Genomic DNA, 13,062 nt, shown 5'->3' with positions numbered 1-13,062 from the left:
GTTGATGGGGGCGCTTCCAACGTTTCCTGGGCTCCCTAAGGGCACGAGTGCAGGCCCAGAGGCAGGGACCCGGAAAGGGCCCGCTGTGGCCTGTTGATCTGGCGACAGAGGCCTGGTCAGGCCCTGGTCAGCAACAGCCAACGCTGGACAGAAGCCAATGAACTAGAGCTGAGGGGCGAGCCTCCCTCAGGAGGAGGACGCAGCAGGGGTGGGGACCAGGTGCCCCTTTCCTGGTGCTGGAACCTCACCTAGACCCTCGGAGCTCTGATCTGCCCTGAAGGAGAGGGGAAGGCGCAGGGAGAGAAACGCTCCCACAAAGGAAAAAGGCTGTGAGGACCGAGTAAGAAGACGGCCGTCCATAAGCCAGAAAGAGCGTTCTCACCGGAAACCACTCATCAATTCTTCAAATGTTTCTCATTCGTTTGCATTTCACCTCTGCCAGCTGCTAGTGTTTGTTCTTGGCCATATTTCTCCTCCTTCCATCCACCCTTCCTTCCTCCCTTTCCTTTCTCTTTCTTTCTTTTCAGTGGGAAATCATTTGATTTATCCTTTGACTAGATGAAAGTAGAAGCGACACTTAAGTTCAATCAAATGGAAGGTGCATGAATACATGAACTCCCTTATCAGGCCTCATTTGTAATTTGTCATAAACCACTCTTTCTTTAAAAACAACTCTTGCCCGTCCTCCAGATTTATGGAGATATAATTAACACATAACACTGTTTTTTTGTTTGTTTGTTTTAATATATATCTTTATTGATTTCAGAGAGGAAGGGAGAAGGAGAGAGAGAAGCATCAATGATGAGTGAGAATCATTGATTGGCTGCCTCCTGCACGCCCCCCACTGGGGATCAAGTCCGCAACCCAGGCATGTGCCCTTGGCCGGAATTGAACCCAGGACCCTTCAATCCACAGGCTGGCGCTCTATCCACTCAGCCAAGCCGGCCAGGGCTAACACTGTTAAGTTTAATGTGTACAATACATGTTACAAAATGATTACCACCATAGCTTTAGTTAATACTTCCATCATGTCACATAAGTACCATTTCTTTTTTAAGACCTACTCTTTAAAAATAATTTTTTTTTAATGATTTCAGAGAGGGAGAGGGAGAGAGAGAGAGAAACATCAATGATGAGAGAATCATAGATTGGCTGCCTCCTGCATGCTCCCTACTGGGGACCAAGCCCGAAAACTGGGCATGTGCCCTGACCATGAATCAAACCCTGACCTCTGGGTCATAGGTCAATGCTAAACCATTGAGCCACATCATCTACTCTTGTAGCAACTTTCAAGTGTATAATACAATCTTATTAGCCATAATCACTATGTTGCACATTAGATTCCCAGAACATATTCGTTTATACCTAGAAGTTTGTACCCTTTGACCAACATCTCCTCATTTCCCCCAGCCCTGGCAACCACCACTCTACTCCCTGTTTCTATGAGCTCAGCTATTTCCACTCCACATATAAATGAGATCATATAATATCTGTCTTTACCTGATTTATTTCACTTGGCATAATTTCCTCAAGGTTTATCCATGTTGTCATGAATGGCAGGATTTCCTCCTTTCTTGTGGCTGAATAATATTCCATTGTATATACAGGGAAGGGCAAAAGTAGGTTAATAATGATAATAAGTAATCATCATATGTAATAAAAGCCTAATATGTAAATCAACCAAATGGTGGAACGACCAAGAACAACTGGTCACTATGACACACACTGACCACTAGGGGGCAGACGCTCAATGCAGGAGCTGCCCCCTGGTGGTTAGTGCACTCCCTAGGGCAGTGGTTCTCAACCTTCCTAACGCTGCGACCCTTTAATAGAGTTCCTCCTGTTGTGGTGACCCCTAATTTCATTGTTACAAATTGAACATAATGAAAGCATAGTGGTTAATCACAAAAACATTATGTAATTATATATGTGTTTTCTGATGGCCTTAGGCGACCCCTGTGAAAGGGTCGTTCAACCCCCAAAGGGGTCGCGACCCACAGGTTGAGAACCGCTGCCTGAGGGGAAGTGTCGCTCAGCCAGAAGCCGGGCTCACGGCTGGCAAGCACAGTGGCGGTAGCCTCTCCCACCTCTGTGGCCCGCTCCCAGGCCTAAGCCAGCTGTTGGACATCCCCCAAAGGCTCCTGGACTGCGAGAGGGCGCAGGCTGGGCTGAGGGACGCCCCCCCACCAAGTGCACGAATTTCGTGCACCGGGCCTCTAGTACAATAATAAATAAATAAAAACACAAGAATAAACTTTCTCATACTCACAACTGTAAACCCACTTTTGCCCACCCCTGTATATACTGCATTTTCTTATCCATTCACTTGTCGACAGACACTTAGGTTATTTCCATATCTTGTTGGCCACATTCCTTAACTGCAGCTGCTGAATGTGTAAAGTGGGCGTGTTGAAAGGTTAAATGAGTCAATACACATAATGCACTGAGAACTGCGCCTGGCACTGAAGGCCTTCATAAATCTGAGATTTTGATTTTTAAATATAGACAAAGCACCTAAAGGATCGGAAGATTAATAAGACATGGTATCCACACTTCAATTGGCCAGCACCCAGTAGGGACAGGCACAGAAACAAGTAATTCCAGGACACACACTGTGATGTACGTGATGTACTAGAGGGAGGGTCCCGGTACTGTGGGAGAGGAGAGTGACTGACTTGGTGGAGCAACTATGGAAGGCTTCACAGGAGAGGGTTTTGAAGGATGAAGAGGAGTTTGTATGGAGAGAAGCAGATCGAGGACATTCCAAGCAAAAGGAATGGCATTGAGGAAAAGCTTAGAGGTAAGAAAGAGCTTGGTGTGTTGGGGAATAGTTAGTAGGGCAAGTGTTTGAAGCTTAAAGTGTGTGGCCTGACAGATGGTGAAGGGTAGACAAGAGGCTGAGTGATAGGTGAGAAAATACAATGAGAGTATCTGACCTGTGATTTCTGGCTTACCGAGACATTTAGAGAAAATACTTTGCCACCTCCCAGGCTAGAGAAAGAAATAGAAGAGTCCTAAGAATTACCCTAAAGAAGAATCTTCACTCATTCATGCTTCCCCCGTGGACACATCCGTGCCAACTCTATCCTGGGCTCCCGTGAGGGGGAAGGTATGGCATGATTTCTGGAGCGAGCAACCTTGCCCAAATCCAGGCTCCAGCCCTGATGTGCGGGCCCAGATGGGTGGGCAGGACAGGTTAGAGCCAAGCGGGGGATGCGTGTCCAGACAGCCGGCCTTGTGATTTAGCTGGAGGTGGGCAGTTTCAAGCCCCAGCCACCCGCCAGTCCCCCGGCTCTTCTTGGGCTGTGTGCCAAGCCCTGAGCTCATGCCCCTCTGTCTTGCTATGATTGTTCCGGCTGTGTCAGCTGACTGCCCAGCTCCCTGCTGGTGACACCTGCCACCACCTCCGAATGCTTTCTGCGGCTGCCATGCATGCTGCTCGTGCCCATGAGGTCCTGACACCTCCCCCTGGGTGCCCTGAGGGAGGACCACCTGGGTGCCCTGAGGGAGGGCCGCCTCAGCTGTGGCTCAGGGTCTGGGGAGGGTTCGGAGATGTATTCTGCCCTATTTTAACAGGGACCTATTGGCAATGGTGCTCACGCCCTGGAAAAGGCTAAGCCAAGGGAATTCCAGGCCTGGGGAAGAGGGGAAAGAATTCGAGGGCCAGGGCCATTTAAGACTCTCCTAGGCCCTGGGTCCTTCCCACTACTGAAGGCCTCATCCCATAGCACTTCACAGAAATGAGTCCACCTTTTACAGTAAATAAGTAGAATTCTTTATCACGCTTGGTTGAGAAGCAGTTTACTAGTTGACGAAATAACTGTGCATGATCAATTATTAACTTATATTTTATTTTCCTTTCCTATTTTGAAGGCAATCATTTCCCCCAGGTATCAGACATTATAGGCTCTTGCCAACCTGGGGTGGAGGCAGGTCCTGGCTTGCAGTTTGAGGAAGCTGAAGCACAGAGAAGGTAAGTAACTTATCCAAGGTCACACAGCGACTTTGGTGCTCTTAACCCCCTTGCTGCCTCTGAGGGCTGTAGAGGTTAATAGATGGAGATACTTAGCATCAGCTACCCACACACTAAAAGCTGCAGTGATTGTTCCCCTGAGGGGAGGAGGCACTTGGGAGATATTTGGGGGTTTTGAAGCCCAGGAGGTTTGAAGCCTTTCCTTTGGGGAAAGAGGCAAGAATCGACCTGCTATTTTTGAGTTCTGGGCCTCAAGGGATGGCACCCATGTCTTCACAGGTGACAGGCTCTGGAGTCTGGCAGCAAAGGGGGTGTGGGTGTCTTGAGTCAGAGTAATTCTGTGTAATTGACCCCTGGAGCGGGAAAGGGAGACGTCCAAAGCTGGCTGCTGAGGGGAGGGGCCCAGCCGGGCAACGTGTAGGGTGTTAGGATAGAGAGGGTCTTTGGGACCACCCACAACAAACATTAATCTGGGGCTGAGGTCTCTGCCAGGCAGGCACTCTTGTTTACACACCTCCCTTGGTGGGGAGCTCATTACCCCTCAAGGATGCTCTCAGTTGTGGGGAGGGACTGACCATGAGAAAGTTCTTATTTATGCTGAGCTGATACCTGCCTCCCTGGAGCTTCTCAGAGGCCCCCTGGATTGCCCCTTCTTGCTTTTTTCCCTGCAGGCTTCCCAGGAGCCGAGGAAACCATCCAGAACCTGTCTACCTCTCTTCTCTTTGCTCCAACCCTGACATTCAAAGCCTTCAGCCCTTGGGCCCATTCCATTCACCCTTCTACGCTCCTGCCACAACCCCCCTCCCTCCCTGGGCTGAGGCCCCGCCAGCCAGTTAGCTGGGCACTCAACACGCCAAATGGTCCTGCCCTAGGCCCTCGCCTGTGAGGTCCTACCCTGTCCTTATCACTTCTTGGCGAGGTTACAGGCCCATGAAGTATGACCTTGGCTGCGAAGCCTCGTCTAACCCCCGTGCCAGGGCCACGGTGCCCCGGGCCGCCATGGCTCTCTGCTCAGCACCTTTTGGCAGAGGCTCGGGACATCTGTCTTAGGCTCCTGGGCTGCTGTAACCAATGACCACAAACCTGGCAGCTTAGAACAACAGACATTTATTCTCTCACAGTTCTGGAGGCCGGAAGCCCGAAATCAAGGTGTGGGCAGCATTGGTTACCTCCAGAGGAGGCCTGAGGTAGACTCTCTCCAGGCCCCTCCCAGCTTCTGGTGGTGACGGGCCACCTCTGGCATCTCTGGGCCTGGCGCCTCCTAATTCCAGTCTCCTCCCCGCTGGGTCTCGATGTCTGTGATCTCTCTCTCTTTTTAAAAACTTTTTATTTATTTTTAGAGAGAAAAACATCGATGGGAGAGCAAAGCATCCATACGCTACCTCCTGCACACACCCCTTCCCCTGAGGGATAGAGCCGCAGCCCCGGCACATGTCCTGATTGAACCAGAAACCCTGAGGTGCACGGGCCAATGCCCAACCAACTGAGCCACACCAGCCAGGGCCTCCCTTTCCTCTTAGCAAGACACCAGTCATGGGATTCAGGGCCCACTCTAAATCCCAGACGATCTCATCTAGAGATCCTTAATTAAATAACTTCTGCAAAGACCTATTTCCAAATAAGGTCACATGCCCAAGGATGAGGATTAGGACTCGGACGTATCCTCGGGGCAGAATTCTACCACTACACTATCCCTGCCTAAGGCCAGGGATCAGGAATGGCCTCTCCTTCGCCTCCACAAGCCATAGAAAATGCTAGTTGGCAGAAAAGAGGTCTTGTTCACTCAGTGACTGGAAGGCCAAACAATGTGCCCAGAGCAGATGCCTGGGGGGCTGGGGGCTGGAGTGGATGAAACGGGTGGCCCACAGGGACCACGGATGAGCTTCTCTGCCTCCCACAGCACCAGAGGAACTGGGGCAGGGGCCCCCACCAGGCTGTCCTCTGGCCCCTGGCAACTGGGACATGGTGGGAGGCTGGGGTCTTGTGGATGAGATCCAGGATGAAGGATGATAGCGGGGATTAGCTGGGGGGGGGGGGGGGGGGGTGAGGGGGGGGGGGGCGGCGCGCGGGCCTGACCCTAGGCTGTTTTGACTCAAAGAGAGGCAGCAACAAGGCTTAACATGGAGTCTGAGGTCACGAATAGGCTTAGGTGTCCTGTCCCCCACAGGCTGCTGGAACCCTTGTGGCCTCACATGCCCAAATTCGACATTCCCTGGAGGCTGGGGCTGCCAAAGACAGTGATAGGGGCAAGGGCAGGACCATCTCAGGCAGTGAACGGGGGCCCAGAGAGCTGGATCAGGCTGGGAGTGGGGCGGGGAGAGTCACTCCAACCCTGGGCCTCTGAGCCACAGAGGCAGACGGACAGAGTGACACCCAGCAGCAGGGAAGGGGCAGGCAGACAGGCTGGAATGGGGCCTCTGTCCTGCATCTGCCCTCAGGCCAGTGGCAGCTTCCCCTGACCAAGGGCTCTTAGTTGCAGGTGAAGAAGGAGCCCAGGTATCCCGTGGGTGCCGAGACCGATGGTCCCCGGGGTGGGGAGTTGCCACAGGGAAGCAGACCGGCTGAGGCTGGGGCTGGGAGAACTAGCTCCTGCCACCGGGGCAGCGTTGCACCTCCGGGCCTCCCTCAGCTGCCCCCTCAGCACTCCCCCACCCTGGGTCCTGGGCCCACAGCCTCATGCTCTCTGCATCCCTGGAGGGCAAACTCTCTAAGGAGCTGTGCTGATGACAGCAACTCTAGGGGCCACCTCCTGACCGGGGTGCGGACAGTCAGGCAAGGTGGGGGCCCTAAGTCATGGGATGGTGGGAGCCTCAATCAAGAACAAAGGGAGGCCGCGGGGCTCCTTGGAGAGAGAGGGCTCGGGATTTGGGGCCAGGTCCTGTGGGATCCGCGTGGCCGGTGATTGCAGCTTTCTTGAACTTGGGTTTCTCAACCTGGAGGTTCAAAGGAGATGATGAATACAAAGAGTATGTGAAGCATGCCGACAGGTGCCGGCTGCTGTCGCTTTCATGGCTAGAATCCCTTTGTGTGTCTGGTGTTTTGATCTTTATAAAGTCTCTCCCTGTGTGACCAGCAGTGTCTTGTCGCTCCTTCCTCCCTGGCTGGCAAGGAGGGCTCTGGATCTCAGGGGTGGGGGTGGGAGGAAGGGAGCTGGAGAGGTGAGGGAGGCCTGGCTGGACTACCCTGGGAGGGCCAGAGAGCTCATAGCTGGAGAGAAACATCATATTGACAAGGAGGCAGGGCAAGGGCAGGGGCAGGAAAGCCTGCGCAGAGAGCTCCGGAAAGGGTTTGGGGATAGGCAGAGAGAAATTTGGAGAGCGGCAGACATGGGTAAGGCCTTGGCCTTGAGCACAGCTGCAATGAGACCCATCTGCTCTCAGGTCCCTGCTTCCCTTGTGATTGGGACTCCAGACACCATAGCCTACCCGCTCTCCTCAACACCCACTCTCAGATCCAAGCCTCCCGCCACTTCCCACTAGCACTTTATTCACCATCCATTCATTCATTCGCACCACAAACACTGTCCCAGATATACCACAGCAAAGAAGAGAGGCAAGATCGGTCCACGTGCAGAATTAAAGGAAGGGATTCTGAAGCCAAGATGCATGGATTCAATTCCCGGCTCTGCTACTTTCCAGCTCTGTGGCCACAAGCAAGTTATATAACCTTTCTGAGCCCCAATGGCCTTAATTATAAAATAGGACTCAGAATAGCACCTCCCCAGAGGGGGTCGAGGATTCAATGCCTTGACACCTGTTAGAAGAGTGCCTGGCACACAGCAAACGTCCCTCTGGCTTGTGATAATTAGTCCAGTGGTAGATGCAGAAAATGAGCTGTAAACAAATAAGCCACTGCGGACTGTGGCTGGTGGGTCGCCAGGAGGGTCGCTCTGAAGAGGTGGTTTCCTCAGGGTGACGCACAGGAGACGGAGGAAGCAGTCTTGGCGAGAAGAGAGAAAAGGCTTTCCAGGCAGAGGGACCAGCAAGTGAGAGTCCCTGAGGTGGCAAACGCCTTGGCAGGTGTCAGGAACACCAGGAGGTCTGAGGTGGCAGGTGGGTGAGTGAGGAGGAGGCTGGCATGACAGGTCAGGGCGGCCAACAGGGCCACAGAAGGAGTTTGGCTGCTATTTGGGTGCAGCGGGCAGCCATACGAAGTTTTTGTTTTTCTAAGTTGTATATTTTTTATTGATTGATTTACAGAGCAAGAGTAAGGGATAATGGGGGGGGGGGGGAGAGGAGAAACACTGATTTGTTGTTCCACTTGTGACGCAGTCATTGGTTGATTCTTGCATGTGCCCTGACTGGGGATTGCAACCTTGGTTTATCAGGACGACGCTCTAACGAACCACGCTGCCCGGCCAGGGCTGTAAGTTGTATTGAAGGGAATCACACACACAGAGAAGTACACAAATCATAACTGTGCAAGATCAGGCATTTTCACAAAGTGACCACACCCAGGGACCCGCACGGAGGTCAAAGCCGGGACATGAGCCGCACCCCAGAGCTCCCTGCAGGCCCCTTCCAGTCGCCACCCACGGGTAATGCCCATCCTGACTGGGAACAGTAGCGAGTAGTTTTGCCTGTTTTTTTGAATTTCCTGTCGACAGAATCATGCAATGTGTGTTTTCGTGTCTGGCTTCTTTCGCTCAACATGACAAGCGAAATTCATCCACCTTGTTGCGGGCCGCGGTAGTCCTGTTTCCCCATCGCCGAGTGGTATGCCATGTGACTGTGCTACAATGCATTTCACACCTGCCTGTTGCTGGCACGCGTAGGCCCTGTCTTTGGTGCACGTGTGCACGCTTTTCTGTTCATTGAAGGGTGTTTTTTTTTGTTGTTGTTTTTTTAAAATATATTTTATTGATTTTTTTCACGGAGAGGAAGGGAGAGGGATAGAGAGTTAGAAACATCCATGAGAGAGAAACATCAGCTGCCTCCTGCACACCCCCTACTGGGGATGTGCCCACAACCAAGGTACATGCCCTTGACCGGAATCGAACCTGGGACCCTTTCGTCCGCAGGCCGACACTCTATCCACTGAGCCAAACTGGTTAGGGCTTGAAGGGTTTTTTTAAACCTGAACTTGACAAGATCTCCCTTCACACTCAGCCCGGGAGGCTGACCCCAGAGCCAGACCAGCTTCAGCTTCACCTCTTTGCTACTCCAGAGGAAGCCCGCATCAGAGTGTGTCCTTTTAGGTGAGGATGGCGTGTCTAACACCACTCCTTCCCAAACCGGGCACACGATCGTTCCTCAGCCAGGCGTCCTTGTGTGGAAAATGGGCTCAGTCGTACCTAACTGCATGTGACTGTGAAGAGTCAGTGCAATGAGCAGTGGCAGAGAAAGCCCATGACCCAGTGCCCAGCCTCTCCCTCTAAACTTTGCAGCGGTTCTCAACCTGTGGGTCGTGACCCCTTTGGCGGTCGAACGACCCTTTCACAGGGGTCGCCTAAGACCATCCTGCATATCAGATATTTACATGACGATTCATCACAGTAGCAACGTCACAGTTATGAAGTAGCAACAGAAGTAATTTTATGGTTGGGTCACAACATGAGGAACTGTATTTAAAGGGCCAGAAGGTTGAGAACCACTGCGGGCCAAAAGGGTATAATTACTCACTTTCTCTTCCTCTTCCAGGTCCAGAAAATGAACGGAAAAGAAGGGCGCCCCCTGCGGGTGAGAGTGGAACTGCATTAATGGCTCCCCTGGGCACGGCCTTTTAGATCAAGGAAGCCCCGCCGCACAAAGCCAGCACAGACCCAGCTCTCCCGAGAGGGCAGCCCCCGAGGCCTGGAGGGTTCATGGTCCAGGACCACTGCTACCTCTGCACGGGCGCTCCCCTCCTGAGGTCCTCACCCCGCTTCCCTACCCCACCCCAAGTCCTCAGGAGGCCTCCTCAGGTGCCCACCTAAGCCCGCTCTCCTGGTTACTGTGCCCATGGCAGGTGGCACCGTCCCACGCAGAGCCCAGCCCCTCTTAATGTGTGAGCGCCTACCCATCAGACTGCGAGGGCAGGGTGGGAGCTGTTCCCGGGAGATGGAGGATCGCCCACACCTGGCACCGCGCGGTCCCGCGGGGGCGTCATAAACACCTCCTGAATGATTCACTCACTCCTTCGGGAGAGGAAGCATGACCCCTAAGTGGTTAAGAGTAAGCGCTTCGAGGTTACACAGGCCTGGGTTCTAGTCTTGGTTCTGACCTTTGGCTCTGGGACCTGGGGGAGGTCATTTCACCTATGAGCCTGTTTCCTCGTGTAAAAAACGGAGTGGATTAAGTGAGATGATGTTGGCCTGCAGTAACGGCCCAGTCAAGGTGGGAGAAGGTAAGCATCCATTCAGAGGAGGGGTCTGGGGCGGGGAGGGCGCAGTGTCAGGATGCTTTACAGAAAAAGAAACTGAGGCCCAGAAAGGGAAGAGGATAGCCCGGGTGCGGCGGCCGGGGCTAGACTCGGCGCCCAGTGCTCGGCCTGCCTCTCGGAGCCCCTGGCGAGCACATGCCCACCTGGTCCCCGGGCCTGGGAGTGATGGCTGGGCTGGGCCTCCGGGAGACCCCGCCCGGGACTCCGAGGCGCGCTTGGGGATCTTCGGCTGAGGCCCCGGAAGCGCCGCGCAGCTCCCCGGAGCAGGAGGAGCGCTCGGGGTTGTCGCTTTAAATTAAAGAGGGAGCGGGCGGGCGGGAGCGCGAGGGAGCGCGCAGCGGGCTCCTGGGAGCGTGCCCGGACTGCGGCGCAGCTCCCGTCCGCCGCCCGGCCGGCCGAGCCCCCGGCCCGAGCCCCGCTGCTCGCAGGGAGCCGGCCGACACTGCAGGGCGGCGCTGCGGGCGACCGCCGGGTTCACCGCTGGTGCATGCGCGCTGCAGGAAGCCGGCCAGGGACCGGGAGCCCGAGCCAGTGTCCACGCCGGAGCCGGAGCGGCGGCTCGTCGGCGGAGCCGGGGTGAGTACGCCCCCCCCCGCCCCCACATCCCCAGCGCACGGCGCGCCGACGCACGCTGGGCCCCCTCCCCGTGCTGAGGACCCCCGGGCTCCGCGCGTCTGCACGCCCGGCACAGCGCACGCCGGGCGCCCTTCCCCAGCCCGGCTACCCCGCGCACTGCGCATCGCATAGCGCCCCGCACGTCCGTTCCGCGTGTGCACACGCGCGGCTCCCCGGCCATTTACACGCCTCCCCGGCGCCCGCGCTGCACGCACACCGCGCTCACATTCACAGCACCCTGGCTGTCCCCACTGCTCCCCACACGCCCCTCCTCATACCCCCTGGGGGTTCCCGAGGCAGGGGTGCGGGCTCTTCAGGAAGTGCCCCAACCCTAAGAGGCATGTCGCACCCTGTCGCCTGGAGGCCCGGGAGCCCAGGGAAGGAGCCTCAGCCGCCCATGTCACCCGCCTGGGTCTGGGGCTTCCCAGGGGCCCCTCGGAACCGTGGACTCCGCTGCTCTTCGGTGGAGGGAACTTGCCCGACAGACCGTGGATTTGGGATGAAGATGGGCTGGGGGTGGGGTGGAACTTGAGAGCCTGGAGCCAGGCCTGTTGGGTGGAGGAACCTGAGCCAGAGAACCTGGTGACCCCCCTTCCAGGGGCTGAGAGGGACTGCGAGCCCCCCTCTTCAGTCAGTGAGGCCATCCCCACCCAGAGCGCCTGGGAAACCCGCACTTGGAGCATCAGCCCTTCCCCCACCCGGAGGAGGCAGGTTCAGAGAGAGGGCAGCTGTTGTGCTTCCTACTAAAAATGGGGAAACTGAGGCTCACCCAGACCAGGCCTGCGATCCACTCCAGGTAACTTAGCCAGCCCCCACCACCCCAAGATGAAATCTTTCCCAAGTCAGCCTGGGAGAATGGGGGCTCCCAAGCCTCCACTCTGCCTCTGATCAGCTCTGGTGCCTGTGGGCAGGTCACTTCCTGCACCTCCGTTTTCTTACCCACGCAATGGGCCAAGCTGCAGCCCCCTCAAAGGGCAGCAGGGAGGGTTTGCTGCAATAATACATGGCAAGTCCTAGTGGTGTCCAGCAAATGCCAGCCACCACCGCCCTAGCCATCTGTGCTGTGGTTTCTGTGGGCTTTGGGGAGGATGAGTACTCGGATGTGGGACTCTCAGAAAATGGGAGCACTTGAAAAGGCCCTCAAACCTATGGAGCTTCTCAGCCTGGGAGCCCCCATCTTCCCCATGACCTGCTGGCTTCAGGGTGAGGGGATTGGGAGCGAACACCTTGCTGACCAGAGCTGTGATCGGAGACACAATGAGCAAGGAAACGAGGTGGGAGGAGCGGAGCCATGGGGCCCCCAGGCCCCTGCAAAGGCACAAAATTCCTGGAAAGCCATTTCTCTGACTAGCTCCGGAGGGGGCCTTGACTGTGGTCAGATTCTGCAAGGCCAGTGGAAGTTCTTCCCACCCACCTCCACCCCCGAAAAGCCTAGTCAGGATGTGGCATGGTGGCCAAGAGCCCAGGCCCAGATCCATCGCTCCTTGGCACCGGTCCCAGTGTTGTTACTCAGACGCTGAGTGACCAGGGGCCCCAGCTTCTTCATCCTTAAAATGGGGGTCCGTCTCCCCATCCAATCATCAGGTCTGTATTGTGTGCCTACTACGGGCCAGGCACGGTGGTAGGAATTGAGCATCTATTGTGTCTGATTCTTAGAGCATTAGACAGGCATTGCCAGGTCGGGACGATTAAGCCTGGGTTTGAACACTGAGCTGTTTTAAGTGAGCGCGCTCCATGCAGGTTAGGGTTTGGGGCTTTGGAGCTGGAATGAATAGATTGGGTGGGGAGCGGTGCCAGGAAGGAGACATGACCTGAGGAACTCAGATGCGGGTTTGGGACAGCTCTGGCTCCCCCCTCACCCCTGTTGAGCCCCATTTCCTGTGTGTCAGAAGCTGGGGGAGCTCTGGTCACAGGCTGCCCTGGCCTTGGATATGCCTTTTCAGCATCCTGTTCTGAGCCAAAGCCGCAGCCCCTCTGCCTGGCAGACCGCCAGGCTGCCAGCGGGCGCCTGCTGGGGTTGTCCAGGCACAGTGAAATGGAGCCAGGGGGTCTCGGGCACAGTGAGTACTGCCATTAAGAAGGGTGCTTGAGGCAGAGCCAGATCTGGCTCGGTC

General features: G+C 55.3%; 1 long non-coding RNA gene across 1 annotated transcript; it reads right to left on the bottom strand.

Annotated features, from left to right (window-relative positions):
• Positions 1 to 1,505: 1,505 nt before the first annotated feature.
• LOC132241350 (uncharacterized) lies at positions 1,506 to 11,912 on the bottom strand. Its single transcript, XR_009454488.1, has 3 exons — positions 11,718 to 11,912; positions 9,595 to 9,645; positions 1,506 to 1,580 (listed from the first exon to the last, which is right to left on the bottom strand). It is a non-coding gene; the product is annotated as an uncharacterized LOC132241350 (long non-coding RNA).
• Between the last annotated feature and the right edge of the window lie 1,150 nt (positions 11,913 to 13,062).

The sequence above is a fragment of the Myotis daubentonii genome, chromosome 9, assembly GCF_963259705.1.
Source record: "Myotis daubentonii chromosome 9, mMyoDau2.1, whole genome shotgun sequence".
NCBI classification, from domain to species: domain Eukaryota; kingdom Metazoa; phylum Chordata; class Mammalia; order Chiroptera; family Vespertilionidae; genus Myotis; species Myotis daubentonii.
This window is presented reverse-complemented; position numbering and strand designations above follow the sequence as displayed.